At 38.1% G+C, this 13,022-nt stretch overlaps 1 protein-coding gene across 3 annotated transcripts in view; it reads right to left on the bottom strand.

The window, feature by feature from the left end:
• The window catches only part of Zbtb20 (zinc finger and BTB domain containing 20), a 777,531-nt gene extending 764,807 nt beyond the window's left edge, over positions 1 to 12,724 (bottom strand). For all 3 annotated transcript variants that reach the window (XM_041672753.1, XM_041672752.1, XM_041672750.1), the window contains exon 1: positions 12,660 to 12,724. The gene's annotated coding sequence lies outside the window, so the exon portion shown is untranslated. The remainder of the gene's footprint in view (positions 1 to 12,659) is intronic.
• Between the last annotated feature and the right edge of the window lie 298 nt (positions 12,725 to 13,022).

The following is a 13,022-nucleotide window of genomic DNA, read 5'->3' on the forward strand; positions in this document are numbered from 1 at the left end:
CCTGGAACTAGCTCTTGTAGACCAGGCTGGCCTCAAACTCACAGAGATCCGCCTGCCTCTGCCTCCCAAGTGCTGGGATTAAAGGCGTGCGCCACCACCGCCCGGTTGAGCATGTTTCTCTTAATTGCTCACACAACTGAAGGAAGAAAATGTTCAAAATACTTTTACTCTGCCCAAAGAGCCATGTCAGTTGTGCATTCAGAAAGAAGCATCTCGTACTGGAGATGAAAAGGAAGAAATGCACATACAGGTCAACTTGTTTTAAAAATCCACAAACAGACAGAAGTCTGGGAGTGAGGTGGAGTCTACAGACCTGAAATGTATTTGAATAGTGTTGTAACTATTCCCTCAAATCAGCAGCTTCCCTGCAAAGCACATTCCTGAATACAGTATAAAACAAAAATATGATGTGCTTTCCATATGCTCTCCAAAACAGATCTCAAAATATAGTACAGCTACTAAACATCCTATGCGAACGCTAGGGAATCCCACTCTTAATTATTCCAGGACAAAATTATCTTTTGTTTTGAACACAACTTCAAATCAATTTTCTGTGACTTCAGTTAGGAGAAAAACAAATTTTAACTTTGGGCAATCAGATAAATTTTCCAAATGCTTTAGCAAGTCCTGCATATGTGAAAAAGCATGCCACTCACTATACAGATGTTCAAATGTTCCCCCACATGGTGCACATGACTTCACCTTCCATATTGTTTTGATTAGCTACATTTTTGCTCTCTTAATATCACAAATGATAAGGTGTGTAACTAGACCCAGTTTCTAAGTAACTCAGACAATAGGGTGAAATTAGTGAGAAACTTTAATTATATGAAAGTTTGTAGCCATTTCTTGTTTAAGAATTTAAAAGTTCATATAAAATGTTCAAAATATCAATTGCAATCTCTGAAGGGCACAAAGTACTGTGGTTTATTTTCCTACTATATAGATAGGAATCATGTAGGATATGAAATTTGGGTTTCATCCTTGAATCGGTAGGTAACGTAATGTTGTGTACTCTATCCCACACAATATCCTGAATTGATCCAAGTAGATTTGACTTACCATTGATGGCGGTATCTGATATAGCTGATATATTTCTTTTCTGATTCACAGCAAATATAATTTTTATTGGAATTTCTGCCATGATAGAATTTCATTAAATAGTTAAAAGGATGAGGGACCATAAGCATGTGTAAAGTTGTCTAGCTAGGGAAAAGCTGAGAATGTTTATAGGAGGTAATGACAACTTTCACAATATTAAATTTGAGCCAGAATCAGGTGAAAATAAAAAATTGGTAACTATTAAGAAAGACATTCATCAAATAGATGTAAAATATTCTGACCAACAACAAGTCCCTTTTGTGTGACAAGTACCAATACAGCACTAAGGGTATCAAAATAAACAAAACACCACGCATCCTTAAAAGGCTGCAGTTCGATGTGATGTGACAATAATTGTTACCTTTCTCAAATGGTGTAAGGGAAGTTAGGTAGGAGTTACACTATACTTGAAACACCAAATTAAATCAAATTAATGTTACACAAGAGCTGTCCTATTTTGGATAGCAAAACACTAAGATAAATGAGAGAGAGTGTAGGCGTAAGTCGCAAACAATGCCACACCAGTTTGGAATTATGATTAATAGGGTGATATTTATTTAAAGGGGAAAAAACTTACAGATAACCATCCCAGACAACAGCCCTCTGCGCAATCAGGAAGGAGTCTAGCAGGAAGCAAAAAAAAGGGTTGAGAAGGGCTTTTTTAAAGGGAGAGAGACCATGCCCCAATGGGCTGGTATCTCAGCAGCAGCGATAGGCTGGAGGAGCGGAAGGACCTCCCGCAACACCTCCCCCTTTTGTTTAAGTAAGAGAGTTCTAAACCTACTACGAAATTATATACAATAAGTACAAATATCCTATTCTAACTAGCTTAGGTCTTGTATAATAAATAACTTGGCCAAGTCATGAGAGAAAAGTAACTACATTTATATAGTCTTCAACCCCATTGAAGATCTGAGAAGGGAAATAATGTTACCTGGGCAATTAGGAAGTTCAGTAAAACAACTTCCAAAACATGCAACAAATCACAGAGACAACTAGCTACCTGGGCAATCACCCAAAGTCACGTTAGCAGCGCTGAAGCAACCAACTTTGGCTAAGGCCTAACATAACTGACATACCATTTTCAAAGACAAGCAACTTTTCAAAACTATCTTACCCTGTCTTGACAGGATATGACAGTCCTGTTTTATCCATTGATGCACGCTCTGTATCTCTGTCAGTGGTTAAGGTATGGACATTTCTTTGCCCAAAGGCCAGTTCTGCCAAAAAGAAAGGCTCCAGGTGAAGTGTCTTTGGTGCTCAACATTATCTCGGGAATAGAGCGGTGTTGCCAGGAGCAATTGTGTCTCACTACCGCAAAACTCTGAGTTAGATTAAAGGCCATTTTCTACAGCTCTTTGAAGAAGTTGAAGATTATCTATCTATACTGAGTATAATCTCTATATATCTAAAGAACCTGATTAGTCTAATTATAAATGACAAACTTAGATGACTATTAATCTATATAATTCTCAATATCTATCTAACTTAAAGACTAAGACAATAAACGACTGTGAAACAAATGAGGACAATGACCTCCAAATATAAACAATGTACAAATATACATTGCAATATGGTAAATATATATCAATACACAAACAATATATAAGTTTCTTAATCAGAGGTAGAAATGTACACTGCAATATGGTAAATATATACAGTATATATATATATATCAATACAATATATGTCAATACATAAAAAATATTTTAAACAGAGGTAGAAACATGCATGCATACAATAGTTAATATAATTTAACTTTGTATCAATATACAAGAATCGATACCAATATATTTGTCTAAAAACAGTAACTCACAATTACAAATCTATTATCCCATCATCCCTATAGCTCAGTCGGTAGAGCATGGGACTCTTAATCCCAGGGTTGTGGGTTCGAGCCCCATGTTGGGCTCCAGGTGAAGGCATAAGTCGCAAACAATGCCACACCAGTTTGGAATTATGATTAATAGGGTGATATTTATTTAAAGGGGAAAAAACTTACAGATAACCATCCCAGACAACAGCCCTCTGCGCAATCAGGAAGGAGTCTAGTCGTCGGAAATGGAGCAGGAAGCGAAAAAAAAGGGGCGAGAAGGGAAGTAGCCGCTTTTTTAAAGGGAGAGAGACCATGCCCCAATGGGCTGGTATCTCAGCGGCTATAGGCTGGAGGAGCGGAAGGACCTCCCGCAACAAGAGAGATCACCTAAAAGTATAGAAAAAGAATCACCATTTTCTTTTGGCTCTTATACTCTTTGGTGTGCTTTAAAATGAGCATTAAAACTGTAACATGGAATATCTGAATGATTTACTTTATAATGAACATCAAAGCTGTAAAGAATATCTGTTCACTTTTCCTATACTGACTTTTAGCTAAGAAGGCCTACCTTCCCAATAATGCTTTGTTCATAACCCCTTTCCAGAACAGGAAATTTTATTATAAGCCCAAGTTTTCAAAGGTACTTCTCTGAAAATTCGTTACATAAAGGATAGTAAAATACAAATAACACAGCCATTAAGAAGACTAGGTACCACAGTATGGCAAAAGAGCAAATACAAAAGTACCATTCACAGTGAGCCTGAAGAGAAAAGCTACCATGCATGAGTTAGATGTTAAAAAAAAACAAAAAATGTTAGCAGTACAGTACCTTTTCAGTGATATAACTATTTAAACCATACAAAATTACTGTTGCACTTTATTTCATAATGTGCTAAAGACAGAGTATGAATAAACATCTGAAACACTGTCACAAGGAATTGTCAAACCACAGAGGAGCTGCTTCAGCCATTCATTCTCTCAGTATTCAGAAGCTAGAGCTTAACATGTATAGACTTAGCAGAACAAGCACAGCATCTCTGAAAAGCATGTGATGCCTGCAGTACCTTACAGACAAGAGGAGAAATGAGTGGCTGGTTTGAATTAACTATTTGAAATAGTAATTAACTTTAAAAGATTATGTTGCAGGCATGGTGGCACAGATCTTAATCACAGCACTCAGGAGGAAGAGGCAGGCAAATCTCTGTTAACTGAGATACTGATTTCTGAAGCAAATTTAAGAATAAAAGTAACAAAAATAAACACAAAGACCTTTAAAAATCAGTAGGATCTGTCAGTTTCAATGTATATTTCTGTTCTTCCTTGACCTTATGTATCCATGATCACTGGTTCTTGGTTACTCAAAATGGTTTATTTAGTTTTTCTTTTCAACCTAGTACTCCCTGTTTTTCCTTTTTCCTGCTTCTACAGCCTACTTTAATATGCAATTTCTTCATTGTTAGTCATAAAACCAAATCAGATAGTATATATGGAATTCATTTACTGTTCAAATGGGATAAATTCCCTCTCAAAATATGTAATTCTACAGTTTAAATGTAAAGCTAGAGTATACCACAGTAGCTAATACTCCTACTTACAAGTCTTGCCCCTTGAGTCTTTCTAGAGAGCCAGCTCCAAACCTAGTATGCTTTTCATAAAGTTACCAGCACTAATCTGGGCAGTCACTGGTCTCAGAATGAGCCTGGTGATTATGGCTTACATTCATTAGAGTGATGTTTGAATTTTAAATCATATCTGCTATATACTAGTTATGTAATTTTGAATGATATCATTTCCCTTTCTTAGCCTTAGTTACATTTATGAGTGAGATAATAACAGTTCTTGTTTCATAGAAATGTGGAATTAATGTGAAAGAGTGCAGATACAATCCATGCACAGCTCAAAGTAAACATTCAATATTGTGGGCTCCAACTGATATGATGGTTATTTTGTATTAATTTTATTGAACTCTATACTTTTCTTTCTTTCCCTCTCTTCCTTTCCCCACCCAACCCTCTCCCATGGTCCCCAAGATCCCAATTTACTCAGGAGATCTTGTCTTTTTCTACTTCCCATGTAGATTAAATCTGTGTATGTCTTTCTTAGGGTCCTCATTGTTGTCTAGGTTCTCTGGGATTGTGATTTGTAGGCTGGTTTTCTTTGCTTTATGTATAAACATTACTTATGAGTGAGTATATATAATTGTCCTTTTGGGTCTGGGTTGTGGTGGTTATTTTTTTTTATTTTTTTTTTTTTTTTTTTTGGTTTTTCGAGACAGGGTTTCTCTGTGGTTTTGGAGCCTGTCCTGGAACTAGCTCTTGTAGACCAGGCTGGTCTCGAATGTGGTGGTTATTTTTATTGACAACATTTAATATGAGAATAAAAACTTAATTTTCCTTTCAATGTGATTGATTGCCACTAAAAATTCTGCTTATCTTCTTCAGGCGCATCTACAATAATTCTAAAATACATGTGTAGAATTTCATTTAACGTTCCCAAATATTTCTCTCAATCACAATTATCTTTTCAACATTTACACACATCAAAACATACCAGTTTTTGAACCTCATGGTTGATCCATAATTTTTCTTGAAACTCCTATTAGAAAAGTTACTGTAAATGGTCCTATGAAGTGACTGTAAAATGCTCCATGATTAGTAATCAGGAACCACTGGAACTGTGGACAGGTGAAGGAAAGAGGAAGGATTCAGAACTGTATGTATTTCTGCAAATGATTTTTGCATTTGTGAATAGGTGCTGTTTAATAGCTTTAAGTTCTCATAACCATTCATACCAGCAAAAGAAATGTATGTCAATTAAAGAAACTGACTGAAATTTTAAATGAAAACCCCAAGGTTATTATAAAACAATGATCTATTAATTTTTTTCACATGAATTACAAGCAGTTATGTGTTTCAGTATACAACAATGTAGTATTTTCAAAGCCTTTTCTAACACAGATTCTTTCCACTATTCTACACCAAAAAAAATCAGATTTCTTTACCTTTATTATCATTCCTCTTTTGTGAATCTATTCCTGGATGGGTATAATGTAGGATCGAAAATCAAATACAATAATTAAACATTACAAGTTAAATAAAATCAACATGGAAATGGACCTTAGATACTCAATTATTAGAGTAGGGGTATAAAAGCCAAACTCACCTTTCTTCCTTGAAGATATGTATCTATTCATAGAGACATTTATTGTATAGAATTAGAAAATGAGTGTTAGATAACTCATTCTATTATTGCCATCTTTCTTCAATTAAACAACTTCATGCTGGATACAAAGAATAATCAATAAATTCTATTATTAATATAGCTTCTGAACTAGAATGAGTTTGTAGAAAAATGTATGCAAACTAATAAATTTATTCTTACTGATTATAAACGATAACAAGTAACTAATATTGTGTCTACATTTATAGTGTGTTATTTTTTTAAGCAAGTATCACTATATTGAGACATATTACATATAGCAGGACATGTCAAAGGTCATACAATTAGTCAACAGCAGCCTCTACGAACACGATATTCAGATTTTTGACCATATGCAATAATGTAAAAGAATTAAAGTTTAATATGAGAAGGACTGAAAAGGCAGATAATTTCATAAGTTTTAAAGTACTCTTCTGACAACCTTCCTCAGGCCCCGGAATACAACTTTTGGGTATATATCCAAAGGATGCTCAATCATAGCACAAGAACATGTGCTCATATACGTTCATAGCAGCACTCGTAGTCATAGCCAGAATCTGAAACAACCTAGATGCTCCTCGACCAAAGAATGGATAAGGAAAATGTGGGACATTTATACGATGGTGTACTACACAGCAGAAAAAATAATGACATCTTGAAATTTGCAGGCAACTAGATGGATCTAGAAAACTTCATATTGAGTGAGGTAACCCAGACCCAGAAAGACAAATATCAAAGTACTCACTCATAAGTGGCTTTTAGACATAAAACAAAGAAAATCACCCTACAATTCACAACCCCAGTGAATGTAAACAACAATGAGGACCCTAAGAGAGACATACATAGACTAATCTATATGGGAAGTAGAAAAAGACAAGATCTCCTGAGCAAATTGGGAGCATGGGGGCCATGGGAGAGGGTTGAAGGGGAGGGGAGAAAAAGGGAGGGGAACAGAGAAAAAAGAATAGCTCAATAAAATCAATAAATAAATAAAATAAAACCCTCTTCTGAATTTAATTAAAACATTTTACTTAACTATCTATTACCAGGGAAATAATTTTAAAAGACCAAAATTGGCTAGAATTAATGAAAATTTATATGTATCTATATATACATACATACATATATACATATATTAATGAAAACTTATATGTGTATATATAGATACACATACATATATATGTTTAATATATATAAACACATATATGTGTTTAATAGAAACTACAGAAAAGGACATCTCTAATGTCTAAAGAAAGCTAGAGATGTATTGAGCATGAGAAAGAGAAGGCTGGGTAAGAAATAAGGTAAGGAAAAGGGGAAGCAAGGGGGGATAAAGAAGGGAGGTACCATGAGAGAGGGGACGAAGGGAAGGACAGAAGAAGGGAGGGAAGAAAGGCTGAGATATAAATACACTGGCCGGTTTGGTTTAGTTTTGTCAATGATTAGAGGCTCTTATGGCTCCTGTTACAATGGCAATCAGAATTCTAAAAATGAAGGTACAGAGAAAATGAATCTCTGATCATTTATAAAAAAGCCCCAAAGTAGAAATAGGCAAATCTCAAGAAACTTACCAATGAGAGCAAGATAATGGGCACCAAGAAATGCAAATCTAAAAATACCAATCTTTTTAGTCTTTTGTTAAATAAAAAATTTTTTCTTTAAAAATAAAAATCAAAAGCAATAGAAAAGAGATTTAGTATACTCAACTCTAAACTGTGTGTATATTTTTCCTGAAGTGCATATTCATGAGCTGACAATAAAGACAGGCTGGCTGCTTTGTTTGACTATAGTTCTGTTTACTTCATACTGTCAAGAGTGGATTTTGACACTCAGTATTAATATTGCTATTTTTATTGATATAATCAGTACTGCTATAAATAATTTCTTGCTTGCTATATCTAAGTATATCATTATAAACAGCAATATTAAGACATCTTTTCCTTAGATGGTACTTCAGAAATAGGCTGCTGACCTAAAGAACCAAGGTGACCTCGAGATATAGAAATTACTGGGAAAAAATAATAATGCTGCCCTGTCAATAGAGACTGTTTTGTGTATGACTTCACTAAACAAACTAGTTTATATTTGTTTGAAACTGAAGTTTCTCACCAATCTGCTGTTTCAATTTCACATCACACCATATTGTACCTAAAACAGGCAATCTGGATTCCTATTGCTACTTTTTTTTCTTCCAAACAGCTCAGGAATTTGCTTAAATATAAAGCTTGACTCTATAAAGAAAAAAAAAATTAAGACACCCAAAATTGAGACTGGATGGGTGAAAATAAGCATGTTTGAAATCATTTGTATAATTGCTAGCGGGTGGCCAAACCACTTGTGAGTTTTTGATCATTACATGAAAGCAAAATCAAAACATATTTTATCTTGCCTCTAGATCTCATCAGCTGTGACAATAACCTTATCTGGCCTTGAATGGTTTGTTCATAAAACAAAGTGAGGTCACTGACCCAGTACACACTCAACACAGAGTATGAAGGCCAAAACAAAGTGACAATACAATTCAAAACAAGTTTGTAGAGATTTTACACTAGTATATTAAAACCTCCCTTTGTCTCTATCACTTGACAGATGGTTAGCCCTCACACAGCCTAGTATCTCTGGCAAAGAAATGACTATGTCTAGCCAATAACACCCCAAATTTTGACTTAAAATGCACTGTACTCAGACTTAGACTTACCTTAGAAATGCGAATTCTAATACAATTAGTCGTGTTGATTTTATTATAAAACTTGACACATGTCAGGATCTTATCTTTTGTACTAAGGACATCTCACTTTGTCCCAATCATCTTATGCAGACTCCAGTTCCACGAGCTTCTCGTCTTAGTTTTCATTCATTTTATGCACTGCCTGGTAGTCATGCTTTTAAAACTTCCGCAATAACATCTTAGCCCAAAGGATTATAAAATTTACAGAGATTTAATTAGCTTGTGTTTCTATGTTGCTCACAAGAAAGTTCTGGTAACCAACAAACTGTGTCAAACAAAATCACTTGATAACACTGAAAACATTCCATGTCAAGGACCATAGGGCAAGAGAGGGTTTACCCAGCACTACACTGTGTCTTTCTTCATAAACCATTCATCTGTAAATGCATACTCACACATACACACACTCATCAACCATTCCTACTAGAATGAGGAAAACAGTTTTTAACATTCTTTTCACCACTCCTCTATAAGAAAATTCAGCTGAAGTGATTCTACTAGTTTTAAAATCTGTCTTTTTTTCCTCAGCCCTCTTATGTAAGCCAAGTATATACAAGGGTCTGTACACATACCAGCAAGAAGCAGTCACCTATAGTTAGCTAAAACCTTTGTATTCCCTTACTAAAACTACAACTGCAAAAGATTGATATACTTGATTTTTCAAGTGCATTCCTTGAATAAATCCTATGCAAAAAATTACCATGTACTTTAGGATCTGTTTTATCACTTAGCTAACAAGACCATGCTCCATAGGAACTTTACAGCAAATGTGAAATCACAAGATTTTATGCAAAGCAAAATTCCATTTATTCCAAAGACATGATCAAAATTATGAATGATTTAAAACCCCTATCTGTCAAAGATTGCTGAAATTTTATGAAAACATTCCACAATAACAAAGACCACAAATAATTTAAATAAACTGAGTTCTTCCTCTATTATTTGGCAATCGTAAACATGTTCTACACCTTCAAACTTGGTAAGTTTTTTAAAACTCTAGTTTGTAAAACACAAAAGCAGCTAGATTTCTGAAGTTCAACTTTAAAAAAAAAAATCTCTTAGCGATGTGGAGTATATAGCGTTATGGGGCATGATGATGAAGCTCCACAAGGACCAACAATCTCCCCTTTGCTTCACTGTCTCAAGTATTCAGAACTGTCTTCCACGAGCTGATGCTGACGCCACCCGTGTAAAAAAAACAGGATTAGTTCACTTCCGTATCACAAATGTTTGAGAAGTTTCTCCTTACCACTTAACCTGAAGAGGTCTGAAATAATTTAAAATTCATTTACGTTATAAATTATTTACAAGAATTTAGTTGTACCTTTTATTGTTTTTCTAAAATGCTCTCGTTATTCCGTCTAGGCTTTTATCTAGGAAGTCCAATTTGTCTATAAAGTCTCCTGAAAACTTGCACAAATGACACAAAAATAATTCATTTAAAATGATTTTTCTCCTCTATTTTTTTCCTATATCAAGGAATCAAATTCTTATAGGCAAACGGGAATAGGCAATGTGTCTCAAAACTTTTCTACCTAAACACGAAAAAGGCAGGCATCAAATCTAACAGCCCGAAGCCACCACTCTAGCTCTCAGGATAAAATGCCTCTCTTCCTCCATCATTGCACTACTTTCAAATTGTACCTAGCCAATAAACACCACATCTGTATCTCTATTTTCTTGATATAGTGGTAGTCCCAAAATGTTGGCCTACCTAGACAGATAAATATAAAGGCAACTTCCATGAAATGGGTAATTCTTAATCATTTTTAAGCTTCTTTCTCTAGCCCAACAACATTAGAAGTAAATCGGGAAAGGGCATCATTGCTTTGGAGTCTGATAGGCAGTATACCTGTCACCTGATCGCCACATCTAAAGTCATTCATCGTAAGACCTGAAATCAAAGCCCAAAATACTCCATTGCCTGACTCATTAAGCAGCTCAGCCGTTTCCAGAAAACTCCACTTTCTACTCTTCATCTGTTCAGTACCATTTGTCCTCAAACATAAAGCTCTGCAACCCCAATCTTGGGATCTTAGGCTAGAGGACAGATTGGAACCGGCAGGGATTCAACAACCATTCGAAACCTTGCTTGGGAGGATTCAAGAGGCGATGGCACTGGCGTAGCACCATGTACTACCTGTGTACGGACTCGGATGAGTTAGTAAGAATTCCACGGAGCAAGGGGATGAGACTCAGTGACCTGTATGTTGCCTTGTTTCTTCCTCTTTTTCCTATGAGCCGAGTTATACTTAATTGTAAACCAAAACTACAGAATGCAGTCAAATTCTGACATGTCACATACATTTGTGGACAGGCAGAGAGGGTGGGGTCTATTCCCAGGATCTGGTAAAAGGTCCTTGAGACAGGAGCTGAACCAGAAACAAAAGCAAATTATCTGTGAATTTAAGTTGTCAGTGACTCCTCGAATTCAGAGCTCACACTATTTTCCAAAAAAAACGATACTTGTATTTTTTTAAGTTTTTCAAAGGCAACAAGTTGCATCAGTAACTCAGAACACTGTTCACTTGAAAACACTGTATACTCAGATTCTGATCAGCAGATTCCCATGTGGCCAGAGTGAGAACATTCCACGTTAGTCACATTTGGTACTTTTAGTGTTTAAAAAAATAGTAAAGGCAATTTTCACTGTCTACAAAGGTAACATGTTCAACTTAAGTCTGGGCCAATGATTCTGAGGACAGTACTACACACCCACAGGCTTCCAATTTTTTTTTTTCCTATCCCATTCAGCTTTCTGCTAGAGAGCTGTCATGCCTCTGCTGACCTCATTTGACCCGGTTAGGAGTAAGAGATCATCAGATTACCAAGCTAGGTAGCGTAGCTGTACGCCATATTGTGTTTTTCGCTCATGTTTATAGTCTGTGTGTGCGCCTAACATATGCTTGTGCAAGTGTGTTTATCAATATAACTTTTACGAAATCCTTGCCTCCTGCCTCTTCTGAATCCTTAGGAAGGGGAGGGGCTGAAGGGGACCCAGAGAGCCACACACTGAGAAATGCATTAAAAACAATTAAGAAGACCATGTTTGAACTTCAACCCCCCCCCCAATATTTGGGGGTGGGCTGTTTTTTGTTATTTGTTTTGTGTCTCAAGGTAAGAAAGACCATTAACATTTTTTCCTAACTACTCCCGAAGTAGCCCAGAGGCGAGAGGAGGACAGGGCTCATCTCTTGCCAAGTCCCCCTAGTCTCTCGGAGCCAGCAGAGCAGGCGGGGCCAACCGTCCCGCCCCGGGTTCACTACAAGCCGGTCCTCCGCGCGGGCGGACAGCGAACGGGAGGAGAGAGGGAGACAGGGAGGGAGAAGAGAGGGGCGGGAGCCGGCGGCGCCAACAGATCCGGAGCCCGGGCCAGTGCCCCTCAGCTCCTCTTCTGGGAAGCCGCGGCTCCAGGCGCGGGGAGGAGAGGAGAGAGAGAGAGAGAGAGAGAGAGAGGGAGGGAGGGAGGGAGGGAGGGAGGGAGGGAGGGAGGGAGAGAGAGAGAGAGAGAGAGAGAGAGAGAGAGAGGACGCCGTGGCAGCGACCGGACGCCCTGCCCGAGCTGGCCGCCGACCCTCCCCGCAGGGTCGCGCGAGGCCGCGGGGAGGGAGCGAGGAGGGGCGGCGGGAGGGCTGACGGGGCGGGGCCGAAGCCCCGGGCTGCGGCTCGGAACTCGCGCCGCGGCCCCACCCCGCCCCCTCCTCCGAGGCCCGCCACCCCCGACTCCCGGCGACTCGCAGACGCCCGGCCGCGCTCCGCAGGCACACACCCCTCCCTCCCGCCCGCCCCACAACAAATTAGAGTTTTTGGCGTTACCTCCTCGCGCTCTTTAATCTTCTTTCCTCAACTCCTAAACTTCCCCCCGCCCCTACTTCTTCGGCTGAAGGCCCACATTGGGCGCCTGAAGCCGCGAACCTCCAGCTTGGACGACTATTGGGTGGAACTCATGCCACTCTGGGCTTCAACGGTCCAATAATGATTGGACGGCCCTCGTGAGGTTGCCGCCCATAAACAAAATGCACTCTTCCTCCTCCCCTCCGCGGCCCCGCCCCTAACTGCCCCTTCCCTCATCTCTGTCATCTTTGATTGGCCTACGAGGCACCCAATCCGCTATCTCAGACATCGATTGGTGGGCGGAAACTTCATTCAGAACATTTTTAACAGCCTATTGGTCAATGG

This window comes from Microtus oregoni, unplaced genomic scaffold (genome assembly GCF_018167655.1).
Source record: "Microtus oregoni isolate MIOR12 unplaced genomic scaffold, Mior012 000023F_ref0000262, whole genome shotgun sequence".
Lineage (NCBI taxonomy): Eukaryota > Metazoa > Chordata > Mammalia > Rodentia > Cricetidae > Microtus > Microtus oregoni.